At 40.6% G+C, this 24,726-nt stretch overlaps 1 protein-coding gene across 4 annotated transcripts in view; it reads right to left on the reverse strand.

Moving 5' to 3' along the window:
- LOC124005112 (semaphorin-6D-like) overlaps positions 1-24,726 on the reverse strand; it is a 178,763-nt gene that overhangs the window by 150,221 nt on the left and 3,816 nt on the right. For 3 of the 4 annotated variants that reach the window (XM_046314061.1, XM_046314060.1, XM_046314053.1), the window contains exon 2: positions 152-251. The exons of the other annotated variant lie outside the window; for it this stretch is intronic. The gene's annotated coding sequence lies outside the window, so the exon portion shown is untranslated. The remainder of the gene's footprint in view (positions 1-151; positions 252-24,726) is intronic. 4 annotated transcript variants of the gene reach the window in all.

Consider the following 24,726-nt stretch of genomic DNA (forward strand, 5'->3'; position numbering starts at 1 on the left):
GCCTCCAGCCAGCAGAACTTGCACTCATCCCATCAAACCACTCGTATCCAGAATTATTAAAGATCAAACAGTAAGAAGAACGTTCATAGCCAGAGCTACAACTCCAAATCAACATTCATCTCACTGCAATTAAAATTCACAGCAGTCTTACCTTAAACTTTCAACAAATTTGACTGTAGAGATTCAGCCAGCTGACACAGATAGATGACTGGCTGGTTATGATCGCCACCCCAAGTGAAGACATCCGCAATCTAAACAAAAACCAAAATAACAATTATTTAAAACGGGCAAATTCAAGATGGACTTACACTCAGACATTCACCATATGTAATGGTCTATTTCTCGGCTAGACCATCTGTTCCATTTGGTCAAAATAAATATTTAAAAAAAATATCAAAAAAAATATTTAAAAAAAAAACATTTTTTTTTTTTATATATATATATAAATAAATAAATAAATTTAATCAAATAAAATTTAAAAAATCTTTAAAAATAAAATAAAATAAAAATATTTAAAAATAAATCTGGCTTTTAGCGTAAATTAAGATCTTCACACCTCGAAGGTCCTGCATGTCACATCAATCAAATCCCTCTGCCGCTGTCATGCATCAATTAATATATTGTGAAGCAGGGTTCCCAAAGTTCCTTTAGAACACAGACAATTATATTAACAAGTGGACTTCTTCTTAAAAACAAGCTGGAGCAGGTCAATAATATTAGAACTGGACAGTCAAGAAACTGTATGAATGAAGGGCTATTATCATTTCTACACAGTTAGTTTAAGCCTTTTAAAAAGTAATATATATATCTATCTATCTATCTCCCCTTTTAAGGATCCACCCCTTTTTTCCCCAACTTTCGCCTAAAATGACATACCCAAATCTAACTGCCTGTAGCTCAGGACTTGAAGAAAGGATATGCATATAAAGGAAACACTTTGAAGTTTGTGGAAATGTGAAATTAATGTAGGAGAATAACACACTAGATCTGGTAAAAGTTCAAAGAAAAAAAACATGCGTTTTTAATTGTATTATTTTGTACCATCATCTTTGAGATGCAAGAGAAGGGCCATGATGTATTATTCCAGCCCAGACACAATTTAGGCTTGTGTAGACTGAGCCAAAGAACCATTGCATTTCTGTTAAAATGTTTGTATCAAGACTGTCCAAATGTGCCAAAGTTGGTTTATTAACTTTAAGTTCATAACTGTGCACTCTCCCCAAACAATAGCATGGTATTATTTCACTGTAATAGCTACTGAACAGTGCAGTTAGATTAACAAGAATTTAAGCTTTCTGACAATATCAGATATGTCTATGTCCTGGGAAATGTTCTTGTTACTTACAACCTCATGCTAATTGCATAGCCTACGTTAGCTTAACCGTCCCAGGATCGGTGGGTCCCCCACGGAATGGTTGAGCTAACACACACACAAGTTTGGGGTCACTTAGAAATGTCCTTATTTTCCATGAAAACATACATGAAATGAGTTGCAAAATTAATTGGAAATATAGACAAGGTGTTGACAAGGTTATAAATAATGATTTTTAGTTGAAATAATAATCGTGTCCTTCAAACTTTGCTTTCGTCAAAGAATCCTCCATTTGCAGCAATTACAGCCCTTTGGCATTCTAGTTGTCAATTTGTTGAGGTAATCTGAAGAGATTTCACCCCATGCTTCCCGAAGCACCTCCCACAAATTGGATTGACTTGATGGGCACTTCTTCCGTACCATACGGTCAAGCTGCTCCCACAACAGCTCAATAGGTATGAGATCCGGTGACTGTGCTGGCCACTCCAGTATAGACAGAATACCAGCTGACTGCTTCTTCCCTAAATAGTTATTACAGTTTGGGTCATTGTCCTATTGTAGGAGGAAATCGGCTCCAATTAAGCACCGTCCACAAGGTATGGCATGGCGTTGCAAAATGGGGTGATAGCCTTCCTCCTTCAAGATCCCTTTTACCCTATACAAATCTCCCACTTTACCACCACCAAAGCACCCCGAGACCATAAAATTTCCTCCACCATCATAGACAGATGGCGTCAAGCACACCTCCAGCATATTTTAATTTTTTCTCCGACTCACGAATATTATTTTGTGATCCGAACACCTCAAACTTAGATTAGTCTCTCCATAACATTTTTCTCCAATCTTCCTCTGTCCACTGTCCAGTGTTCTTTTGTCCATATTAATCTTTTCTTTTTATTGGCCAGTCTGACATGGCATTACTTTGCAACTCTGCCTAGAAGGCAAGCATCCCGGAGTTGCCTCTTTACTGTTGACGTAGAGACAGGTGTTTTGCGGATACCATTTAATGAAGGTGCCAGTTGAGGACTTGAGGCATCTCTCTCAAACTAGACACTAATTTACTTGTCCTCTTGCTCAGTTGTGCACCAGGGCCTCCCACTCCTCTTTCCATTTGGTTAGAGCCAGTTTGCACTGTTCTGTGAAGGGAGTAGTACACAGCGTTGTACGAGATCTTCAATTCCTTGGCAATTTCTCGCATGGAATAGCCTTCATTTGAGTGACTGATGAGTTTCTAGCCATTTTGAGCCTGTAATCGAACCCACAAATGCTGATAGTTCAGATACTCAACTAGTCTAAAGAAGGCCAGTTTTATTGCTTCTTTAAATCAGAACAACAGTTTTCAGCTGTGCTAACAATTTCAAAAGGGTTTTCTAATGATCAATTAGCCTTTTTAAATTATAAACTTGGATTAGTGAACACAACGTACCATTGGAACACAGGAGTGATGGTTGTTGATAATGGGCCTCTCTACATTATGTACAGTCGTGGCCAAAATTTTTGAGAATGACACAAATATACATTTTCACAAAGTCTGCTGCCTCAGTTTGTATGATGGCAATTTGCATATACTCCAGAATGTTATGAAGAGTGATCAGATTAATTGCAAAGTCCCTCTTTGCCATGCAAAGGAACTGAATCCCCAAAAAAACATTTCCACTGCATTTCAGCCCTGACAAAAGGACCAGCTGGCATCATGTCAGTGATTCTCTTGTTAACACAGGTGTGAGTGTTGACAATATGGAGATCACTCTGTCATGTTGATTGAGTTTGAATAACAGACTGGAAGCTTCAAAAGGAGGGTGGTGCTTGGAATCATTGTTCTAACTCTGTCGACCATGGTTACCTGCAAGGAAACACGTGCCGTCATCATTGCTTTGCACAAAAAGGGCTTCAAAGGCAAGGATATTCCTGCCAGTAAGATTGCACCTAAATCAAACATTTATCAGATAATCAAGAACTTCAAGGAGAGCGGTTAAATTGTTGTGAAGAAGGCTTCAGGGCGCCCAAGAAAGTCCAGCAAGCGCCAGCACCGTCTCCCAAAGTTGATTCAGCTGTGGGATCGGGGCACCACCAGTACAGAGCTTTGTCCTTCTGTAGCTCAGTTGGTAGAGCATGGCGCTTGTAACGCCAGGGTAGTGGGTTCGATCCCCGGGACCACCCATACATAGAATGTATGCACACATGACTGTAAGTCGCTTTGGATAAAAGCGTCTGCTAAATGGCATATATTAGGAATGGCAGCAGGCAGGTGTGAGTGCATCTGCACGCACAGTGAGGCGAAGACTTTTGGAGGATAGCCTGGTGTCAAGAAGGGCAGCAAAAGAAGCCACTTCTCTCCAGGAAAAACATAATGGACAGACTGATATTCTGTAAAAGGTACAGGGATTGGACTGCTGAAGACTCTGAGGAATCCCCTTTCAATCCCCAATTCTTGGGGGCATCCGTAAAAAAGCTTGTCTGGAGAAGACAAGGTGAGCGCTACCATCAGTCCTGTGTCATGCCAACAGTAAAGCATCCAGAGACCATTCATGTGTGGGGTTGCTTCTCAGACAAGGGAGTGGGCTCACTCACAATTTTGCCTAAGAAACCAGCCATGAATAAAGAACGGTACCAATATTTTGGGTCCATGACCAGGAAACACCCCAGACCTTAATCCCATTGAGAACTTGTGGTCAATCCTCAAGAAGTAGGGGGACAAACAAAAATCCACAAATTCTGACAAACTCCAAGCATTGATTATGCAAGAATGGGCTGCCATCAGTCAGTATGTGGCCCAGAAGGTAACTGACAGCATGCCAGGGCGGATTTCAGAGCTCTTGAAAAAGAAGGGTCAACACTGCAAATATCAATTCTTTGCATCAACTTCATGTAATTGTCAATAAAAGCCTTTGACACTTATGAAATGCTTGTAATTATATTTCAGTATTCCATAGTAACATCTGACACAAATATCGAAAAGACACTGAAGCAGCAAACTTTGTGGAAATTAATATTTGTGTCATTCTCAAAACGTTTGGCGACGACTGTAGATATTCCATAAAGAAATCTGCCGTTTCCAGTCATTTACAACATTAACAATGTCTACTCTGTATTTCTGATCAATTTTATGTTATTTTAATGGACTTTTTTTTAAATAGCTTTTATTTAAATGTAAATTTAAATAAACAAGGACATTTATAAGTGACTCCAAAACATATATACTACCGTTCAAATTCTTATATATATATATATAATTATTTTTTTTACTCAAACCATCCGTGGGCAGGATTCGTATGTTCGATACCCCTCTCAATAATATAGCCAGGTTTATAGTGGAAGGCAAACAATGATTTTTGAAGTAAAGGAAAGACCCAAGCAGCAACAAAAAGAGATGTAAATGTTCTGTGCTTAAAATGTCAGAAGAGAAATACCATTGACTAACAAAACAGAAGAGGACAAGTTTCTTTACGGGTTCTTCTCTATTCAGAGAAAGGGAAGTTAACAAAATTGCACTTAGTTTACATTGATAATGGGCAGATTATGAACAAAATCTGTTGACAAATCCTAGAGAGAGTTGGAGATGGCCAAATCACAGGGCATCTCAGAACACAATCTGTTCTGGCAATCTGCTTAAAGAGAATTAGGCTTCACTTTGCCAGTTCTCCTTTCAGCACAGAGCGGTTTGAGAAAGCTTTGGATTTCTCTCTTTGAATTCTCCACTCTGACAATATGGCAAAGAGATCTTTCAAACAGTGACAAATAACAACCTGTTGGTTTAGTAACTGATTTTGTTCCTCTGGATAGGCTGACACCTAGATTTAGGTCTGATTTTTTAAATGATGCCAGAGCATGTCCATGCTCTTGCAGTACACGGTTCATGTTGTGAATTATAGCACATTAGGAGGGTTATCCAAGTCCTTGGCCACAAAAACATACACTACAGAAATCCCAAATCAGGACAAGGCCTTGCTTAACTTTTTTTCTTTAAATAATGATTTCACCTTTATTTAACCAGGTAGACTAGTTGAGAACAAGTTCTCATTTGCAACTGCAACCTGGCCAAGATAAAGCAAAGCAGTTCGACACATATAACAACAGAGTTACACATGGAGTAAAACAAACATACAGTCAATAATACAGTAGAAAAATAAGTCTATATACGATGTGAGCAAATGAGGTGAGATAAGGGAGGTAAAGGGCCATCAAACATGAGGGCCATCAATCACAATTAACATTTTGTAAACACATTAACCTAGTCATTGTTCTGGAAAATTCCTTCTGCTAGTCGATTCAGCAGAGCCTCAAGAAAGTGCATTTTCCCTCCCATTGCAGTGGCTATTTATAGTTAGACTGAACTTGGTCGGTCAAAATCATCTGCAATTGAACATTTTTGGGGGCATGATTAGAGACAATTGGCCTAAATCCAACACTGGGACCTTATCTATCCTAGACAACTGGTCAAGGTCGTGTATGTGACTTAGTTCCCCCAAAACACAGCAGGTAGTTCAACCTGTAAAGACATGTTAAAAAAAGAAGCCACTGGACTAAAAAATTTTTTTTTTAATTAAAAAAAAAAAACAGACCAGCTGGCAGCCACATGCTAACACTGGTTCATCTATTGTCTCAAATTCTATCATAGCTCTGTTTATTTGTACTTTCTTCTATTTTATCTATGCCCCCAGTATCAGTGAAAAAGGCCAAGAGCACCAAGAAAAAAAAATCTAAACTGTAGTGTATCAATAACAGCCTATTTGTGAGTTGCGTGATATGCATGGGCTTCTGGCCAATATTCTATTGTTTTGCTCTTTTTTGGTCTGTAGCAAAATGTTGATCGATGAATGCTGGTACTTGCCATCTGTAAGAGCTGTAATGGATCAGTTCAGATTTCAAAGCACAGCCTGGGAAAGAACAAAACAAAAACATATTCAGCACTTGTGTGCAGTGAAACCCAAATTCCATTTCCATTTCAACAGCAAAACATGATTAACTCCAAGGCACTAAAAGGTCCCAGACTTCAAATTGCTCCCAAATGCCCAGTAGATTTATTTTAGAGGGTAGGACTATGTGTTTTATTTTCCTTTGGAAAAGAGGAGAAAGTTGCACAGTTTAATCAACACCACGGATCAATAAGCCACCTGTTAGTACGAGCATGATCCCATCTGATTGGTGCACTGCGATCAACTCATCAACACAATTTCAAAATGTATTTTCCAGGAGTAAGGGAAAAAGCAAGCATCTGTTCAGGGTTCAGTAAACTTTCTAGGCTCTTACAATATCGTATGTGGAGCTCAATCTTATTTTACTTTAAAAATAAGAAAACTCGCCTCAATCTAAAAGTATGATATGCAAGCCAGCATAAGAGTAGCATAAAGTAAACACCTAAAAAAGGAAAAACGGAAATGTGAATTGGAAGGGAAAAAAAGATCTGAGAGGGCTTTGAGATAATGGTGCCAGCATAGTCTTTTCTGAATGGGTAACATTAGTAGAGAGGAACGGGTCCACCACCAGAGCTAAGGCAACAAAACTGTTCAGCCTGGGCTTCCTCTCAACTCTGTGATAACATGTAAACACCGTTACAAAATCCACTGTTCGTAATCACAACTTGGTACGTAATCATGTACAACTCTGGCCGCTGAAACATTTTACAGGATGTTTGTTTTATTTGCAACTTCATTACACTCTTTTCAGAAGCTTCCATATATGGTTGGAAGGACAAACAAGCAGCTCACACACCTACATGTTAAACATCTGTTAGGGATAGGGGGCAGCATTTTCACTTTGGATGAATTGCGTGCCCATAGTGAACTGCATCCTACTCTAGATGCTAATATATGCATATTATCAGTTTACTATTGGATAGAAAACACTCTGAAGATTCTAAAACTGTTTGAATTATGTCTGTGAGTATAAGAGAAATCATAGGGCAGGCAAATGTCCAAACAGGAAGTGGAAATTCTGGGGCTGGTCGAAGATCAAGTCATCGCCTATTTACATCCAAACAAGATATGGATATGTTCGGACTTCCAACGCCTTCCACTAGATGTCAACAGTCAGTCGAACGTGGAATGAAGCCTCTAATGTGATGTATGGGAGGGGAGGGGAATGAGTCACTGGTCTGGCAGAATGCCAGTTCCTGGTTGCGCACATTACTGTTGATATCGCCTGCGTTCCATGACTCTGTAGACAAAAACGAATGCTCCGGTTGGAACGTTATTGGATATATATGAAGATAACATCCTGAAGATTGATTCTCTACTTAGTTTGACCAGTTTATTCGACCTGGAATATAACTTTTGAAGTTTTCGTCTGAGTTCGCCTGGACCAGCGCCAGCTTTTGGACATGTGAACTAACCGTGCTAGCAAAAGCAGCTATTTGGACACTAGTAATGGACATTATGGAACAAAACAACAATTTATTGTGGAACTAGGACTACTTGCACTGCATTCTGATGAAAGATCATCAAAGGTAAGGGAATATTTATGATGTAATTTCGTATTTCTGTTGACTCCAACATGGCGGAGAAATATTGTTATGTCTTAGCACCGTTTTAGATTATTGCATGGCATGCTTTTTTCGTAACGTTTTTAAAAAATCTGACACAGCGGTTGCATTAAGAACCAGTGTATCTCTAATTATATGTAAAACATGTATCTTTCGTCAAAGTTTATGATGAGTATTTCTGTTATCTGGATTTGGTGGTGACCTAACAAATATATGTTGTGTTTTCGCTGTAAAACATTTTAAAAATCTGACACGATGGGGGGGTGGGGGCGCTAGCGGAACCCCTAGCCATAAGAAGTTTTTAACGTGTGTTGACATGAGCATGTGCGATTCTGCATCGATTCTGAATATGAATCTTCAACAGTGAAAGAGATACCACATCTCCAAAGAAACCAGAAAACCTCAATTAACCAGCAAAATAACACAAATGACAACCACAGATCTCACCACACGGAGGAAGAGATGAAGGAAAGGAATAGAGGTTAGGAGAGGACAGATTTCTTCCAAACCCTGTGCTCCCGCCACTGACCTGGTAGTAGTTTGATTAATCACAGAGACTAAAGAGGGAAGACTTAGCTGCTCATTATCCAGGACCAGGGTGCAGGATCAGGACCAGGGTGCAAATTACTAAAGGCGAGAGTGCCAGAATTTCTATTTTGACAATGTTGATGATATCTCTGATTACTTGAGAAGAGGAGAGACATCTAAATTGTCAATTAAAATGTAGACTTTTGAAAGGGACTAACTTGGTGCACATAATTGAGCCCTTTTTCTAGAAATGCATGAAGGACCATCTATATGTGAGCCACATATAGACACTCATAGATCATCAAAATATCACCAGTTGAGTTCAAGCTAAACCCAAGAGCTCTGTTGTGCATGTCATCTCATTGCATTGTCAAAACAACTTTACTAGGAGAAAATGCAAGACAAGCAAGGGAGTTTTTCGGCTCTAAATAACATTTTAAAAGAACTGACCACAGAAATGAGCATATCTACAAAATACCAAAAACATGTTCATCGGGCACACATAAGAGTACCCTGTAACTGTCCTTCCTCCTCTCAGCTGTCTATTAGTGGGTCAGTGAGAGTGAAATCACAAGGAGCACACACACAGTCCAGCAAAAGGGCGAGGCATGTTGTGACTACTTGTCTCTCGCCATTCCTTCACCACATTCCCATACCTCTGTCTTAACAGAAGATAAGGGTAAATGACTTGACCTCTCTCCTAACACGGCAAGCTTCCCCAGATAACCACAAAGAAAATCAATCAGTATTCAGATCAAGCCACAACTCCACCTTAACTCCTGACCCCACCCGGCTCTTCTCAGACCATGACGGAGGTTTGTCTGCACTGCCTGTGTCAGGCTTTAACAAAGTCCTCGTGTCAAGGGGAGGAGCAGCGGTCTAACCCTGTCAAGGCCAACACAATCAATCCAGCGGAGGAGATCAAGGTGGTCTGACCCACACCTGACCCTGACGCTGAAACCATGGCAACAAGATCAGCCAATGATTTTCCCGTCAAACCCCCACCACCACAGAGAGTGTCTGAGAAACAGTTTGGAGTTTTTTATTTTATCGTTGCTCTAGTTTCACCCCATCTACAATAACGTGACATAGTCTAATCTGCAAGGCTGAACAACCCTGCTGCAGGTATAACTGGGGACCAAGGGGAGGGTATTAGCATAGCATAATTACACTGGGGAAAGATCCATGGAACAATAGTGTGGACACCAGGGAGCAACACATAGCCCACAATTTGCCATTGTGCTCCTTCTCCCTTTCTTACCCCATTGATATTGGAGAATAATGCCAGAATTCAGACTGTTAGTTTAACCGATGGTGCATTTAGTATAATAATACCAGGCGGTGCACACGGTTAATGTGATTAGCAACCCTGTGCTGACACCTCACCATCCTCCCCCCGTGGGGTATTATCATGCTAATCTAAAAGAGAAAAAAATTGATTTGACTGAATGGAAAATATAGGAGGAGGCAGGGACCTCGGAAGCCAAGTGAACACAATGCCTGCGTATTCAGCCTAGTCTGCCAAGGCGAGTGGGTAGACAAATGGACATAGACATAATGCTCACTGGTTAATTAAAATAACATAATTAAAAAGGTCTTGTGTGTGAATGGTCGCCTCAATTGCAATCACTGACCTGATTGTCCCATACATGTTCCTCAGAGCTCAGTCTGTCTCTCTCCATTACGACTCCATTAGCACCTCAGAAGTGTTCCGACTGAGAAAAGGGAAAGACCAAATGGGACAAACTATAGAGATGTGTAGTTCATTGTGGTGGTGGGGGAGGGAGGGCTTGCTGGTTAGATGAGACCTATCCCATCTGGACAAAAGGAATACCTATGGAAGAATGTTGTTCATTGACTACAGCTCAGAATTCAACACCATAGTACCCTCCAAGCTCATCATCAAGCTGGAGGCCCTGGGTCTCAACCATGCCCCCAGGTGGTGAAGGTACGAAACAACACCTCCACTTCACTGACCCTCAACACTGGGGCCCGACTAGGTTGTGCGTTCAGCCCCCTCCTGTACTCCCTGTTCACCCACGACTGCGTGGCCATGCACGCCTCCAACTCAATCATCAAGTTAGCAGACGACACAACAGTAGTGGGCTTGATTACAAACAATGACGAGACAGCCTACAGGGAGGAGGTGAGGGCACACGGCGTCAGGAAAACAATTTCTCACTCAACATCAACAAAAGAAATGAGATGATAGTGGACTTCAGGAAACATCAGAGGGAGCACCCCCCTATCCACATCGAAAGGACTGTAATGGAGAAGGTGGAAAGTTTGAAGTTCTTTGCCGTACACATCACAGACAAACTGAAATGTTGAAGGCAGCGCAACAGCGCCTCTTCAACCTCAGGAGACTGAAGAAATTTGGCTTGTCACCCAAAAACCCTGACTAACTTTTACAGATAAACAATCGAGAGCATCCTGTCGGGCTGTATCACAGCGTGGTCCGGCAAATGCACCACCCTCAACAGCAAGGCTCTCTAGCGGGTGGTGCGGTCTGCACAACGCATCACCAGGGGCAAACTACCTGCCCCCCCATGACAACTACAGCACCCAATGTCACAGGAAGGCCAAAAAGATCATCAAGGACATCAACCACCCATGCCACTGCCTGTTCACACCGCTACCACACCGCTCCAGAAGGTGAGGTCAGTACAGGTGCACCAAAGCTGGGACCGAGAGACTAAAAAACAGCTTATATCTCAAGGCCATCAGACTGCTAAACAGCAATCACTAACTCAGTGGCTGCTGCCTACCTTGAGACCCAATCACTGGCCACTTTAATAAATGGATCACTAGTCATTTTATACAATGCCACTCTAAATAATGTTTACATATCTTACATTACTCATATCACATGTATACTGTATTTTATACCGTCTATTGCACCTTGCCTATGCCGCTCGGCCATCGCTCATCCATATACTTATATGTAAATATTCTCATTAATCCCTTTAGATTTGTGTGTATTTAGGTAGTTGCTGGGGAATTGTTAGATATTACTGCACTGTCGGAGCCTAAAAGCACAAGCATTTCGCTACACTCGCATTAACACCTGCTAACCATGTGACAAACCTTTGGAACCTTTTTTGTAACCATCTAAAATAGTCACGGACACAGACTGTGATTATAGTAGTAGGTAATGGAACCATGTTTAGAGTGTGACAGTGGGAGGTAGGGGTCATGTCCGCTGTGGTGGCTATTTGGGTCCTTTCAAGGTGACTAAAGATATACCCGGTTTACTGTACCTCTCTCTCATCTCTCTGAGACGAGGCATTAAAGCAGTATCAGGCTCTGCAGTTGGAGACTTGTTTACCTTGAGTTGTCTTTCATACCGTCCGTCACCAGTGATTGCCCCCCCCCCCCGGGAGAGACTGGTCGAGGCAGAGAGATAATGTGGGAAAGCAATAAAGGAGGATCAAATGAAGACGCCTTGGAGGCACTGGGCAGGAGAAAGAGAACCTGTAGGACTGCGTTTGTGTGTGTCAACACAAATATGTTTACTGTATCTGTGTAAAAGACTAAACACATGGTAAACATCGTAACAGCTGTTATAACACGCAAATACCCACCACACACACACACACACACACAGCTGCATGTATGAGTAACCACATGGTTAACCTCTAGGGTAGGGGGCAGCATTCGGAATTTTGGATGAAAAGCATGCCCAAATTAAACGGCCTGCTACTCGGACCCAGAAGATATGATATGAATATAACTGGTAGATTTGGATAGAAAACACTCTAAAGGTTCCAAAACTGTTAAAATAGTGTCTTGAGTATAGCAGAACTGATTTGGCAGGCAAAAACCTGAGAAAAATCCATTCAGATTTGTTTTCTTTTTTCGTTTGACATGTTTCTATGAACTTTACGGATACAATTTAGATTTCTTTGTCTGCCTGTTTTGACTGCGTTTGAGCCTGTGGATTACTGAAGAAAACGCAAACAAAACGGAGGTTTTTGGATATAAAGAGACTTAATCGAACAAAAGGAACATTTATTGAGTAAATGAATATCTTCTGAGTGCCACCATATGAAGATCACCAAAGGTTAGGGATTAATTATATCTCTATTTCTGAGTTTTGTAACGCTTCTGCTAGGCTAGTTTCTGTTTGTAATAATTTGTCAAGTGGGCTATGTTCTGGGATAGGTATTCTTTTGCCGAAAAGCATTTTATAAATCTGACACCGTGGTTGGATTAACATGAAGTTAGGTTTAAAGATTATGTAAAATAAGTTTTGTTTTCTGAATTTTTATAATGAGCATTTCTGTATTTGAATTTGTAGCTCTGCAATCTCACTGGAAGTTGGCCAGATGGGACGCTAGCGTCCCACATACCCAAGAGAGGTTAACTGGCACGCCCATGAAATCGGACGATTGCAGTGAAAAGGAGGGCGGGGGGGGGATTGTACACACCCTGGCCGGGTGCCATGGGTAGAATTATTTGACACTAACTCCCTGGACCTCTACCCCCACAGAACGGTTTAAAAATAACCCTGATTCAGGCGAAAAGGGCTGGAGTTCTGAGAAACCCAGGAAAATGAGAGCGATAGAAGTCTGTTACTGAACTAATCTTGCACCTCGTCCAAACCAAACGACTGATAGCATTATCACCACCAAGAGATGTAGACCTATACTACAAAAACCAACACATACACATGCATAAACACACACACATACACATTGACGTTAAACAAAGCGAGGACTAGCAGACACTTGAATGCAATCCATTGTCATCCCTTACCTAAGTGCTTAGATGTAAAGTAAAGTCTTGATAGACCCCGGCCAAGTTTTCAGTAACAAGGTCGAACAAGACAGTGATTTATGGATAGTTGGGGAATTCAATGCAGGGTTTTGAACAAGCTAATAAAAACCCAATTGGCAGTATGCATGTCATATAACACCAATGTGTGAGACTAGCATATTTATTTTTCAATAGTCGCATGATACCATTCAACAAAGAAAAAAAACTAAGCGATTTAATGAAAACACTTTTGTGTAAATGAATACCATTCACCTTTAAAGTGCTTGCAGAGCCTGAATCGGGTATGATGAGGCATCACTGCATGAAGCAGCGGCTTTAAGCGGGAAAAACAAGCTTAGGTTTTTAATTTCCTGCTTCATTTCACGTTTCGGGCCCATAAAAATCCTAATTTCCAAAAACTGCAATAAACTACTTTGAGACATGATCATGACTCAGAATAGGTTCTGCAGTAGCTGTACTCCGCATAGATTTTTTCCCATGCAGTTATTGCTTTACAGTATAAGCTATATCTGTGACAACAGACACAATAACTGTGCCCCAGATTCTAAGAACACAAACAAAGACTAATAGGGGGAATTCCGACCAAAGTTAAGCACGCGTAAATGGAACTTTTTATTTATTTTTATGCACTTTTCTCTATATCCGTATTCTGATGTTACACCTAAGAATAGCATGCTATTCAGCTACTATTCGTTTGGGGTAGAGATCAAAGAAATTAAGGTGTGGCAGAGGTGTTCACAGACACACTGTATTCTAGAGGTCGACCGATTAAATCGGAGTGGCCGATTAATTAGGGCCAATTTCAAGTTTTCATTACGATCGGAAATCTGTATTTTTGGGCGCCGATTTTGTCGATTTTTAAAAATATTTTACACCTTTATTTAATCTTTATTTAACTAGGCAAGTCAGTTAAAAACACATTCTTATTTTCAATGATGGCCTAGGAACGAGGCAGAACGACAGATTTGTACCTTGTCAGCTCAGGGGATCCAATCTTGCAACCTTACAGTTAACTAGTCCAACGCTCTAACCACCTGCCTCACGGGGAGCCCGCCTGTTACGCGAATGCAGTAAGCAAAGGTAAGTTGCTAGTTAGCATTAAACTTATCTTATAAAAAACAATCAACGACTGTCGTTGCATCAATTTGTACTTAGGCATAAACATCAATGCCTATCTTAAAATCAATACACAAGTTTATATTTTTAAACCTGCATATTTAGCTCAAATAAATCCAGGTTAGCAGGTGATATTAACCAAGTGAAATTGTGTCAGGGTATATGCAACAGTTTGGGCCACCTCGCACTTTGTGAACTAACTTGCCAGAATTTTACGTAACTATGACATAACATTGAAGGTTGTGCAATGTAACAGGAATATTTAGACTCATGGATGCCACCCGTTAGATAAAATACGGAACGGAATAAACGTTTTGTTTGAGGTGATAGTTTCCGGATTTGACCTAAGGCTCGTATTTGTGTGTGTTTATTATAGTTAAGTCTATGATTTGATATTTGATAGAGCAGTCTGAGGGATGGTAGGCAGCAGCAGGCTCTTAATAGTCAAAGGTATATGGTTTAGAGAGAAATAGTTGACGCGTATAATTCCTGTAATAACTTGCGGCTAAACTTGAAAGGGGTTCCTTCGTTATTTTACCGTTCATGTCTTCCATAGAGAATGTCTTGATCTACCCTATGGAATAAATGAATGAAGGAACCGCTTTTCAGATTTTGCTGTCATGGGAATTATGACTCGCACTTTGGTAGTCAATTTTTACCATGTCCATTATTAAAATAGGATTTCCTGCATATAGAAATTACAGTTTTTGTTTTCAACATTCATCACAGGTAACTTAAACTATTTGTCTCCTAAGCAGACTCTTCAGTATCATTGTCACTTCAGAGCTGTATGTGTGTTTTACAGATGGCAGAGAAAATCAGAGCACCAGTGTGGGACTATTACATGGAATTGGCACCAGGGAAAGCAAGGTGTCTTATTTGTGATAAAGCTGTAAGCATGGGGTCAGCAACGACTAAATAAATAAAAATACCACCAACCTGTGGAATCACCTTAAGAACACCCATCCAAAAGACCATATGTATTATATTAAGTTAAAATAAAAGTGTTCATTGTTCATTCAGTATTGTTGCAATTGTCATTATTACAAAAATTTGTAATAATATATCCAGTGGGGCAAAAAAGTATTTAGTCAGCCACCAATTGTGCAAGTTGTCCCACTTAAAAAGATGAGAGGCCTGTAATTTTCATCATTGGTACACTTCAACTATGACAGACACAATGAGAAGATCCAGAAAAATCCAGAAAATCACATTTTTAATCATTTATTTGCAAATTATGGAGGAAAATAAGTATTTGGTCACCTACAAACAAGCAAGATTTCTGGCTCTCACAAAGGCTCCTCTGTCCTCCACTCGTTACCTGAATTATGGCACCCGTTTGAACTTGTTATCAGTATAAAAGACACCTGTCCACAACCTCAAACAGTCACACTCCAAACTCCACTATGGCCAAGACCAAAGAGCTGTCAAAGGACACCAGAAACAAAATTGTAGACCTGCACCAGGAAGGGAAGACTGAATCTGCAATAGGTAAGCAGCTTGGTTTGAAGAAATCAACGGTGGGAGCAATTATTAGGAAATGGAAGACATAAAAGACCACTGATAATCTCCCTCGATCTGGGGCTCCACGCAAGATCTCACCCCGTGGGGTCAAAATGATCAAAAGCTCAACTCGTCATGTTTGGAGGACAAAGAATGCCGAGTTGCATCCAAAGAACACCATACCTACTGTGAAGCATGGGGGTGGAAACATCATGCTTTGGGGCTGTTTTTCTGCAAAGGGACCAGGACGACTGATTCGTGTAAAGGAAAGAATGAATGGGGCCATGTATCGTGAGATTTTGAGTGAAAACCTCCTTCCATCAGCAAGGGCATTGAAGATGAAACGTGGCTGGGTCTTTCAGCATGACAATGATCACAAACACACCGCCCGGGCAACGAAGGAGTGGCTTCGTAAGAAGCAATTCAAGGTCCTGGAGTGGCCTAGCCAGTCTCCAGATCTCAACCCCATAGAAAATCTTTGGAGGGAGTTGAAAGTCTGTGATGCCAAGCAACAGCCCCAAAATGTCACTGCTCTAGAGGAGATCTGCATGGAGGAATGGGACAAAATTACCAGCAACAGTGTGTGAAAACCTTGTGAAGACTTACAGAAAACGTTTGACCTCTGTTATATACCCTTTGTTGGCAATGACAAAGTATAGAGAAACTTTTGTTATTGACCAAATACTTATTTTCCACCATAATTTTCAAATTCATTTAAAATCCTACAATGTGATTTTCCTGATTTTTTTTCTTCTAATTTTGTCTGTCATAGTTGAAGTGTACCTATGATGAAAATTACAGGCCTCTCATCTTTTTAAGTGGGAGAACATGCACAATTGTTGGCTGGCTAAATACTTTTTTGCCCCACTGTATACTATACACTTTTTTTTTTTTTAATCGGCAGATTATTGGAGGACTAAAAAGCCTTGAAAAATCATAAATTGCTCGACTTCTACTGTATTCTGATGTTGACTTAATTTCATCATAATTACAACACCTTTACGCAAAATGAAATGATGAATAAGGTCAAGCCACCTGTCGGTTCCAAGTGCAACAACATCTTTCTTAAACAAATTTACAGAGCTATTTGAGTAATCCGTTTGGATAAGGGAATTGTACATATGACAATTGTTTTAGATCTATTTTACCCTATGATCCCTGGAGACAAATGTGAAACCAGTCATATTTCAGCAAACTAAAAAGCATGTCAACATGACAGGTATTTCGTACTCTTTTCCACAGTGACGTATAAATAGCTTTGCCGTTATTTAGAATTCTAATTGTAGGCCTTAAAGCTTCATCATTTGTGGGTCTGAAATTTGGAGACCCAAGCTGAGGCTCTAGCCTATGAAACCCTGTGCGCACTGACAGTAGCTGCGAAGCTACCGAGTTGATGTATGCACTCCAGAATTATTTAATTATATTGCCGGACATTTTTGTATTTAAAAAATATTTTATTTCTATCATATTAAATACTAGCCGATATCAGTAGCCACCATCAGTAATACCCACAGAAATAAGCCTACAGTGCCTTCAGATAGTATTCACACAACCCTTGACTTTTTCTCAATTTTGATGCGTTTCAGGCAGAATTTTAAATGGACTAAATTGAGATTGTGTCCCACAATACGCCATAACGTCAAAGTGGAATTATGTATTAAAAATGTAAAACGGAAATGTCTTGAGTCAATAAGTATTCAAACTCTTTAATATGGAAAGCCTAAATAAGTTGAGGAGTAAAAATATGCTTAACAAGTCACATAAGTTGCATGGACAATGATGTGTAAAATGATTTTTGAATGACTACCTCATCCCTGTACCCCACACATAGAGATGATTGTAAGGTCCCTCGGTTGAGCAGTGAATTTCAAAAACAGATTCAACCACAAAGACCAGGGAGATGCTCCAATTCTTCACAAAGAAAGGGACCTATTGGTAGATGGGGAAACACAAAAAAGCAGACACTGAATATCCCCTTTGAGCATGGTGAAGTTATAAATTACACTTTGGATAGTGTATCAATGCACCCAATCACTACAAAGATACAGGCGTCCTTCCTAACTCAGTTGCCGGAGAGGAAGGAAACAACTCAGGGATTTCACCATGAGGCCAACGTTGACTTTAACAAAGTAAAGAGTTTAATGGCTGTGATAGGAGAAACATAAGGATGGATCAAAAACATAATTACTCCACAATACTAACCTAAATGAAATACAAACAGAATAGAATACAAACATTCCAAAACATGTACGCTATTTGCAATAATGCACTAAAGTAGAACTGCAAAAACTGTCCTGAATACAATGCATTATATTTGGGGCAAATACAACACGTCAGTGAGCACCACTCTTCGTATATTTAAGCATGACGGAGGCTGCATCATGTTATGGGTATGCTTGTCATTGACAAGGACTAAGTAGTTTTGTTAAGGATAACACTAAACGGAATAGTGCAAAGCAGGCAAACCCCTAGAGGAAAACTTGGTTCAGTCTGCTTTCCAACAGACACGGAGACACATCACGTAATAACCTAAAACACAAGGCCAAAAATACACTGGAGTTGCTTACCAAGAAGACATAGGAACATTCAATGTGGCCTAGTTACAGTTTTGACTTAAAAATTTATAGAAAAGAATCTATGGCAGGACTTGAAAATGGCTGTCTAGCAATGATCAACAAACAATCCAAGTTAAAGTATTTTTGTTAAGATAGATTATCTTATACTTCCTAAAATCACATTCCTATCTCATATAAACTGTCCATAAGTAAGTAGCCACGCCCCGAGTGAGGTTGGTGAGCATGTCAGGTGGACGGCGCCGTCCCCTTTCACCAGAGTGCATAAAAAGCCTTGTTAACGGAATGAACATTCGACCAGGAAACGTGAGATGTTAGCTACATGTTTGAAACTTTGAGCCTCAACGCGAAGGGGAAGAAAAACTCATCTTCCCTTAGACCAGCTAGACGAAAAGCTGCAGCCCTTTTCCATAGTGGTCTGAATCCTGAACCCTGAAAAATCAACGGAGGAAGAAGTGACAAACTACCCTCTCAGAAAATCACTGGTACAGCTGATTAGCTGTCCTGAGTCAAAGATCTCAAACTCTTCAAACCATCCCATCCTACTACAAGTCTCAAATCACCGTAGTGGGCTACTCTTATCACCCCACTGGAACCATCGGCACAGCTGGAAAATCTTCAAATAAGCAGCTTCAGGAGCCAATGGCAGAGAACTCTTTAGTTCGGTTTAGGACTACACATTGGACAAAGGCACCCACACGTAAATACATCAATGATTTCTTATTCCAAACGGGCGGCGGTTTGTGTGCAAACTATATGATTGTGAGAATGGTTCTAGAATATGTCATTCTCTCTCTCCGTGTGTCTGAAAAACGCCATGTTGCATCAGTCCACTAGGGACTTTCTTCTCATGTATCAAGTGGGTATGTTCTCCTGTTATTATTTAGTTAGCTAGTAAATCAATAATTAAACAATTTTCTGTAGTACTGAATAATGAGCAAGGCTGGGGATATTGCAAATCCAAGAAGGTTACAACTGGTCAGAATAATGATAAGAGGTAATGATTAATAAAAACTTTATCGATTAAATAGATATATACACATTTTTAATTTAACCTTTATTTCACTAGGCAATTCAGTTAAGAACTCATTCTAATTTACAATGACTGCCTACCCCAGACGACGCTGGGACAATTGTGCACCACCCTATGGGACTCCCAATCACAGCCAGATGTGATAAAGCCTGGATTTGTACCAGGGACTGTAATGATGCATCTTACACTGAGATGCAGTGCCTTAGACCGCTGTTGCACTCGGGCGCCTTAGAGTTTAATTTGGGAGACGGTAACTCTTAAAACAACCTATTCCGTGGTGCCCCAATTCCCAATGAGTTAATTGTTGCATGATTAATAAAAAAACATTCCTGAACAATCCTAGCCTTGTGGCACGAGGCATTATCCTGCAGAAAAAAATGAAGGGATGCACCTGATTGGCAATGATGTTTAGATATACTGTGGCATTCAAATGTTGCTCCACTTTTATCAAGGGGCCCAATACGTGCCATGAACCCCCCCCCCCCCCACTCCCATTACACCATCACCACCCTGCAATGTTGACACACGGCATGATGGATGCATGTACTCATGTGGTTTTCTCCATGCCCTAGTCCTGCTATCCGCGTGAAACGGGATTCATCAGACCAGGCAATGTGTTTCTGACTCTCCAGTATTCAGGGTTTTCTCCATTTAGCCCACTGCAACCACAGTTTCTTGTTTTTGCTGAAAGAAGTGGAACTCTGTAAGGTCATTGACCTCCATACCCCATTCATTGTCAAGGTACAATGAGTTATGAATTATTTTATTGTTTTTTGGGCACCAATGTTGTACTGGACTGTTAGTAAACAAAATGTACAATTGTGTCAGCCTCCTTTGTTGAAGTGGATTTAACAGATGACAACAATAAAGGATCATAGCTTACACCTGGATTCACTGGTCAGTCTGTCACAGAAAGAGCATGTGCACTGATTGTACAATGTTCTGTACACTCAGTGTATATTCTAGTGTATAATTAAAAAGTTAAAGTATTTAAAGGGATGGTTTTAGATGCATGTACTGAAAACACTATTGAATCTAAACTCCGCAAGAAAATCTGTTGGCAAGCAAGTGGGAGGCTTTCAGAGATTCAATGTAATTGATTTAACGCCCACAAGGGAATCACACCTGAAAAGCCTGTTATGCACCTGCATAAGGTAAGTCTGAATACCAACTACTGAGAAGTGCCTAGGAAAGGTGTGCATAAAAAGGTGTACATTTCCTAAGTCTGCATCGGGCCCTAAATGCATAAGGATTACATGTATTTTGTGGCATGAATGATGGACTTTTGTTGATGTTATTCTCCTACTTACTCTGCCTATTTCTCAATCTCTCTCGCTCTCCCTCTTTTACTAATGTCCTCCTCACACATTCTCTCTCTGAGGAACAGATCTTTCCTGCATGCTAAGAAATTGTGGGTCGATTTCCAAGAAAAACACGCTCCAGTATGCACCCACATGTAAAATTCCTGGAACAAAGTTAGTAGAGTCAGTTTTGTATTTTATTTCTAGCCTAAAAATAAAAACCTATTCTGAAATCATGCAGGAACTAGGTGGTTTTCAGCTATAGTGAAATCCATTGCATGATCACCAAAATAGACTATACAAAAACTGCATGAATGCACCACCAGAAACAAAATCAACTTAACCCATTATAAGGATTTCAGATATAGCTGAGCCCAAACACCAGCGAATCCAAAGTAAACATTTAGTGAAGTGAAGTGGACGGACTGCTTCGGTTTCAACATGAGCAGCTAATCAATGAGGCAGGATGGAGGGAGGCTGCCCTCATTATGAAGTGATTAAGAGATAATTTGGAACAAAAACCACTGCACCTTTAGCCCCACTAGGACTGCGCCAATCAATAAAGTGTATGTGTGGCCAGCACCAATTTACAGGAGGGCTTGTTTCGTTAACTTGCATTCTATCATAATATGAGCAGCAGAGTAGCAAGATTGTGGCAAAATATGTTGCTTCCTGCATCAAGTAGCCAGTGGGAAAGTGTTTTGATACAAGTTTACTGATACCTGTTGGTACTGTATTAGAGGTCGACCGATTATGATTTTTCAATGCCGATACCGATTATTGGAGGACCAAAAAAAGCCGATACTGATTAATCGGACAATTTTTTAAAGATTTATTTGTAATAATGGCAATTACAACAATACTGAATGAACACTTATTTTAATTTAATATAATACATCAATAAAATCCATTTAGCCTCAAGTAAATAATGAAACATGTTCAATTCGGTTTAAATAATGCAAAAACAAAGTATTGGAGAAGTAAAAGTGCAATATGTGCTATGTAAGAAAGCTAACGTTTCAGTTCCTTGCTCAGAACATATGAAAGCTGGTGGTTCCTTTTAACATGAGTCTTCAATATTCCCAGGTAAGAAGTTTTAGGTTGTAATCAAATCACTTTGATTTGAGAAGTTTTAGGTTGTAGTTATTATAGGACTATTTCACTCTATACCATTTGTATTTCATTAACCTTTGACTATTGGATGTTCTTATAGGCACTTTAGTATTGCAAGTGTAACAATATAGCTTCCGTCCCTCTCCTCGCTCCTCCCTGGGCTCGAACCAGCAACAACGACAACAGCCACCATCGAAGCAGCGTTACCCATGCAGAGCAAGGGGAACAACTACTAGAAGGCTCAGAGCAAGTGACGTTTGAAACACTATTAGCGCGTGCTAACTAGCTAGCCATTTCACTTCGGTTACACCAGCCTCAACTCGGGAGTTGATAGGCATGAAGTCAAACAGCGCAATGCTTGACGCACAACGAAGAGCTGCTGGCAAAACGCGAAAGTGCTGTTTGAATGAATGTTTATACGCCTGCTTCTGCCACCACCGCTCAGTCAGATACTTGTATGCTCAGACAGATTATATGCAACGCAGGACACGCTAGATAATAACTAGTAATATCATCAACCATGTGCAGTTAACGATTGATTATGATTGATTGATTTTTTATAAGATAGGTTTAATGCTAGCTAGCAACTTACCTTGGCTTACTGCATTCGCGTAACAGGCAGTCTTCTTGTGGAGTGCAACGTGAGAGAGGCAGGTCGTTATTGCGTTGGACTAGTTAACTGTAAGGTTGCAAGATTGGATCACCCGAGCTGACAAGGTGAAAATCTGTCGTTCTGCCCCTGAACGAGGCAGTTAACCTAGGAACGGTGGGTTGTCATTGAAAATAAGAATGTGTTCTTAACTGACTTGCCTAGTTAAATAAAAAAGGTATAAAAATTAAAAATAAATTACAAAATATTTTATTTTTAAAATTGGCGCACAATTTTTTTTTATTTCCGATTGTTATGAAAACATGAAATCGGCCCTAATTAAATCGTCCACTCCGATTAATAGGTCGACCTCTATACTGTATGCATATAATAGTATCTCAATGCCTGAATATTGCCCTTGAGTTTGTTAATGGTGCATTGGGGGCTCTGGGGGATTGTGGGTGTCGCAGTTAAATGTGAGTTTAAAAAAGGCAATGGTTTTAGTCATCGCTCAGCAATCCTCAGGGAGGATGAGACTCAATGTGCAAATGAAGAAGTAGCTACCTCCTCAGATGAAATATGCATGAAAGGGAAAGACTTTTAATCTCAACAGGATGTATTTCTTGCCCAAAACTCTTCTCCCTTACCAGCCCTGAGGGTACGGAGCACAATCTTCCCGTCACACTAATCAAACAGCCGTGTGTGTGTGTGTGTGTGTGTGTGTGTGTGTGTGTGTGTGGCCAATCTCTTTTGAGGAAGACAAAGAGGTAGTGGAATCTAAAAGGATTACTCAACTGCAGATTATAATTCTGTGATTTGGGAAGATGTTTCAAACAAACATAGACAAGCCACTCTGACAGCATGATTTACATACTAATATAACACAAATAAAGTAGGATGACAACATTTTGACATGTAAATACGTTTTTAGGGGATGGAAAACTTTAACTGACCTGAATACATAAATGAGATACTGCTGACACAGGTTACATCCCCCCTGTAATTGCTGGAACCCTTCCACTTCAGTTCATGGAGCTTAACCAGACAGTTACCCAGCATTCTCGGCCCGTGGCTCCTGCAGGTTAGCTGAGCAGCCTAAGACCATGTTTGACAAGGGGTTAACACTGCTGAAAAACGCTTTATAAAACCACAGGAAGACAGCCAGTCTGGAAAGGAGGACCGAGGCCTGTCACTTGTCCAGAGTGTTCTTTTTCATTCTATCCTTTGGTTGAACTCAACTCTTTTTCCTCCCAAATTCACGCACTCACCAGCTCTGGTATGATTACCCGTACAGTGCTAACCGCTGCGGTGTGAGAGGAGGGCAGCCATCACTCGCCTGTTTTTATAGAATCAGAGCTAATTACTGCCCTGTCAAGGACTATATTTAAATGACTGCTACTGATGGGGCTAATAGGATAAAACAGTGTCAATATTGAACACAGTCAATTAAATCAGACATTTATTTTGGGCACGCAGGTCCTGGTATGAGTGCTGAAATTAACATAGGTGATATCATGAAAAGAGGTGATATTCAAACCAATACTAGAAAATGCAATAAATCATGCCAAATCTATGATGACCAAATACAGTGAAGCTTAGCATTGCAATGAGGACTCAGTAAAACAAGTTTCTGCATTGTGAAGAGCAAACGGCTGAAACACAGTAAAGTACATTCCCCCTACTGGTCCCGGACAATGACTGAAGACCCCCTTCAGCTGCCATGGCAAAGCCACGAGGCTTTCCTGAACCCACCATTTGTAATGCTTGATGCTACATGTTAATGTGATTTTCTCCCATGGTCCGTTGGAAGGGCCAGACCTGAAGGTCAAAGCCTGGTGGTCTCAGCAGATAGCTGGGACAGGCCTGTCCCGTGTCAGCCTTGGGTTATGGATGATGGGGAGGCTCTGGGGCTGACAGGTAATAATTCACTCCCCAGGGTTCCGGAACCATTCGCTGAACAGAAGCAGGCAGGCAGGGAGGGTGGAAGAATGCACGGCCTTGCAAAACCCTCCTTTCCTTATCCCCCCCCCTTGCACTCGCCCCTAAGCCAGATATGGGGTCCCCATCAGCTGCCCAGTTGCCATGGGTAACAAACTACCATCAATATGAAATATGAGACGCCACAGCCCAGTGCTTCACTCCGGTGCAGGGCCAAACAAAGTCCCATATGCTGGGGGTGGGAGGCGAAGATTAACTGTTGCTTCTTCAAGCCAAACATAGTCACACTGCCCATTATTTAAACCCTAGCAGCCACACTGTCCATTATTTAAACCCTAGCAGCCTTCCAGTGCCATAGGTAGTACTTCAAAGTCACCTCAGACATATTGGTTACTGTCAATCCTCTACACTTACAAAAAATATACTATAAAAGTCATATTGATCTCAAAATGGAAGTTAT

The sequence above is a fragment of the Oncorhynchus gorbuscha genome, linkage group LG19 (genome assembly GCF_021184085.1).
Source record: "Oncorhynchus gorbuscha isolate QuinsamMale2020 ecotype Even-year linkage group LG19, OgorEven_v1.0, whole genome shotgun sequence".
In the NCBI taxonomy this organism is placed as follows: domain Eukaryota; kingdom Metazoa; phylum Chordata; class Actinopteri; order Salmoniformes; family Salmonidae; genus Oncorhynchus; species Oncorhynchus gorbuscha.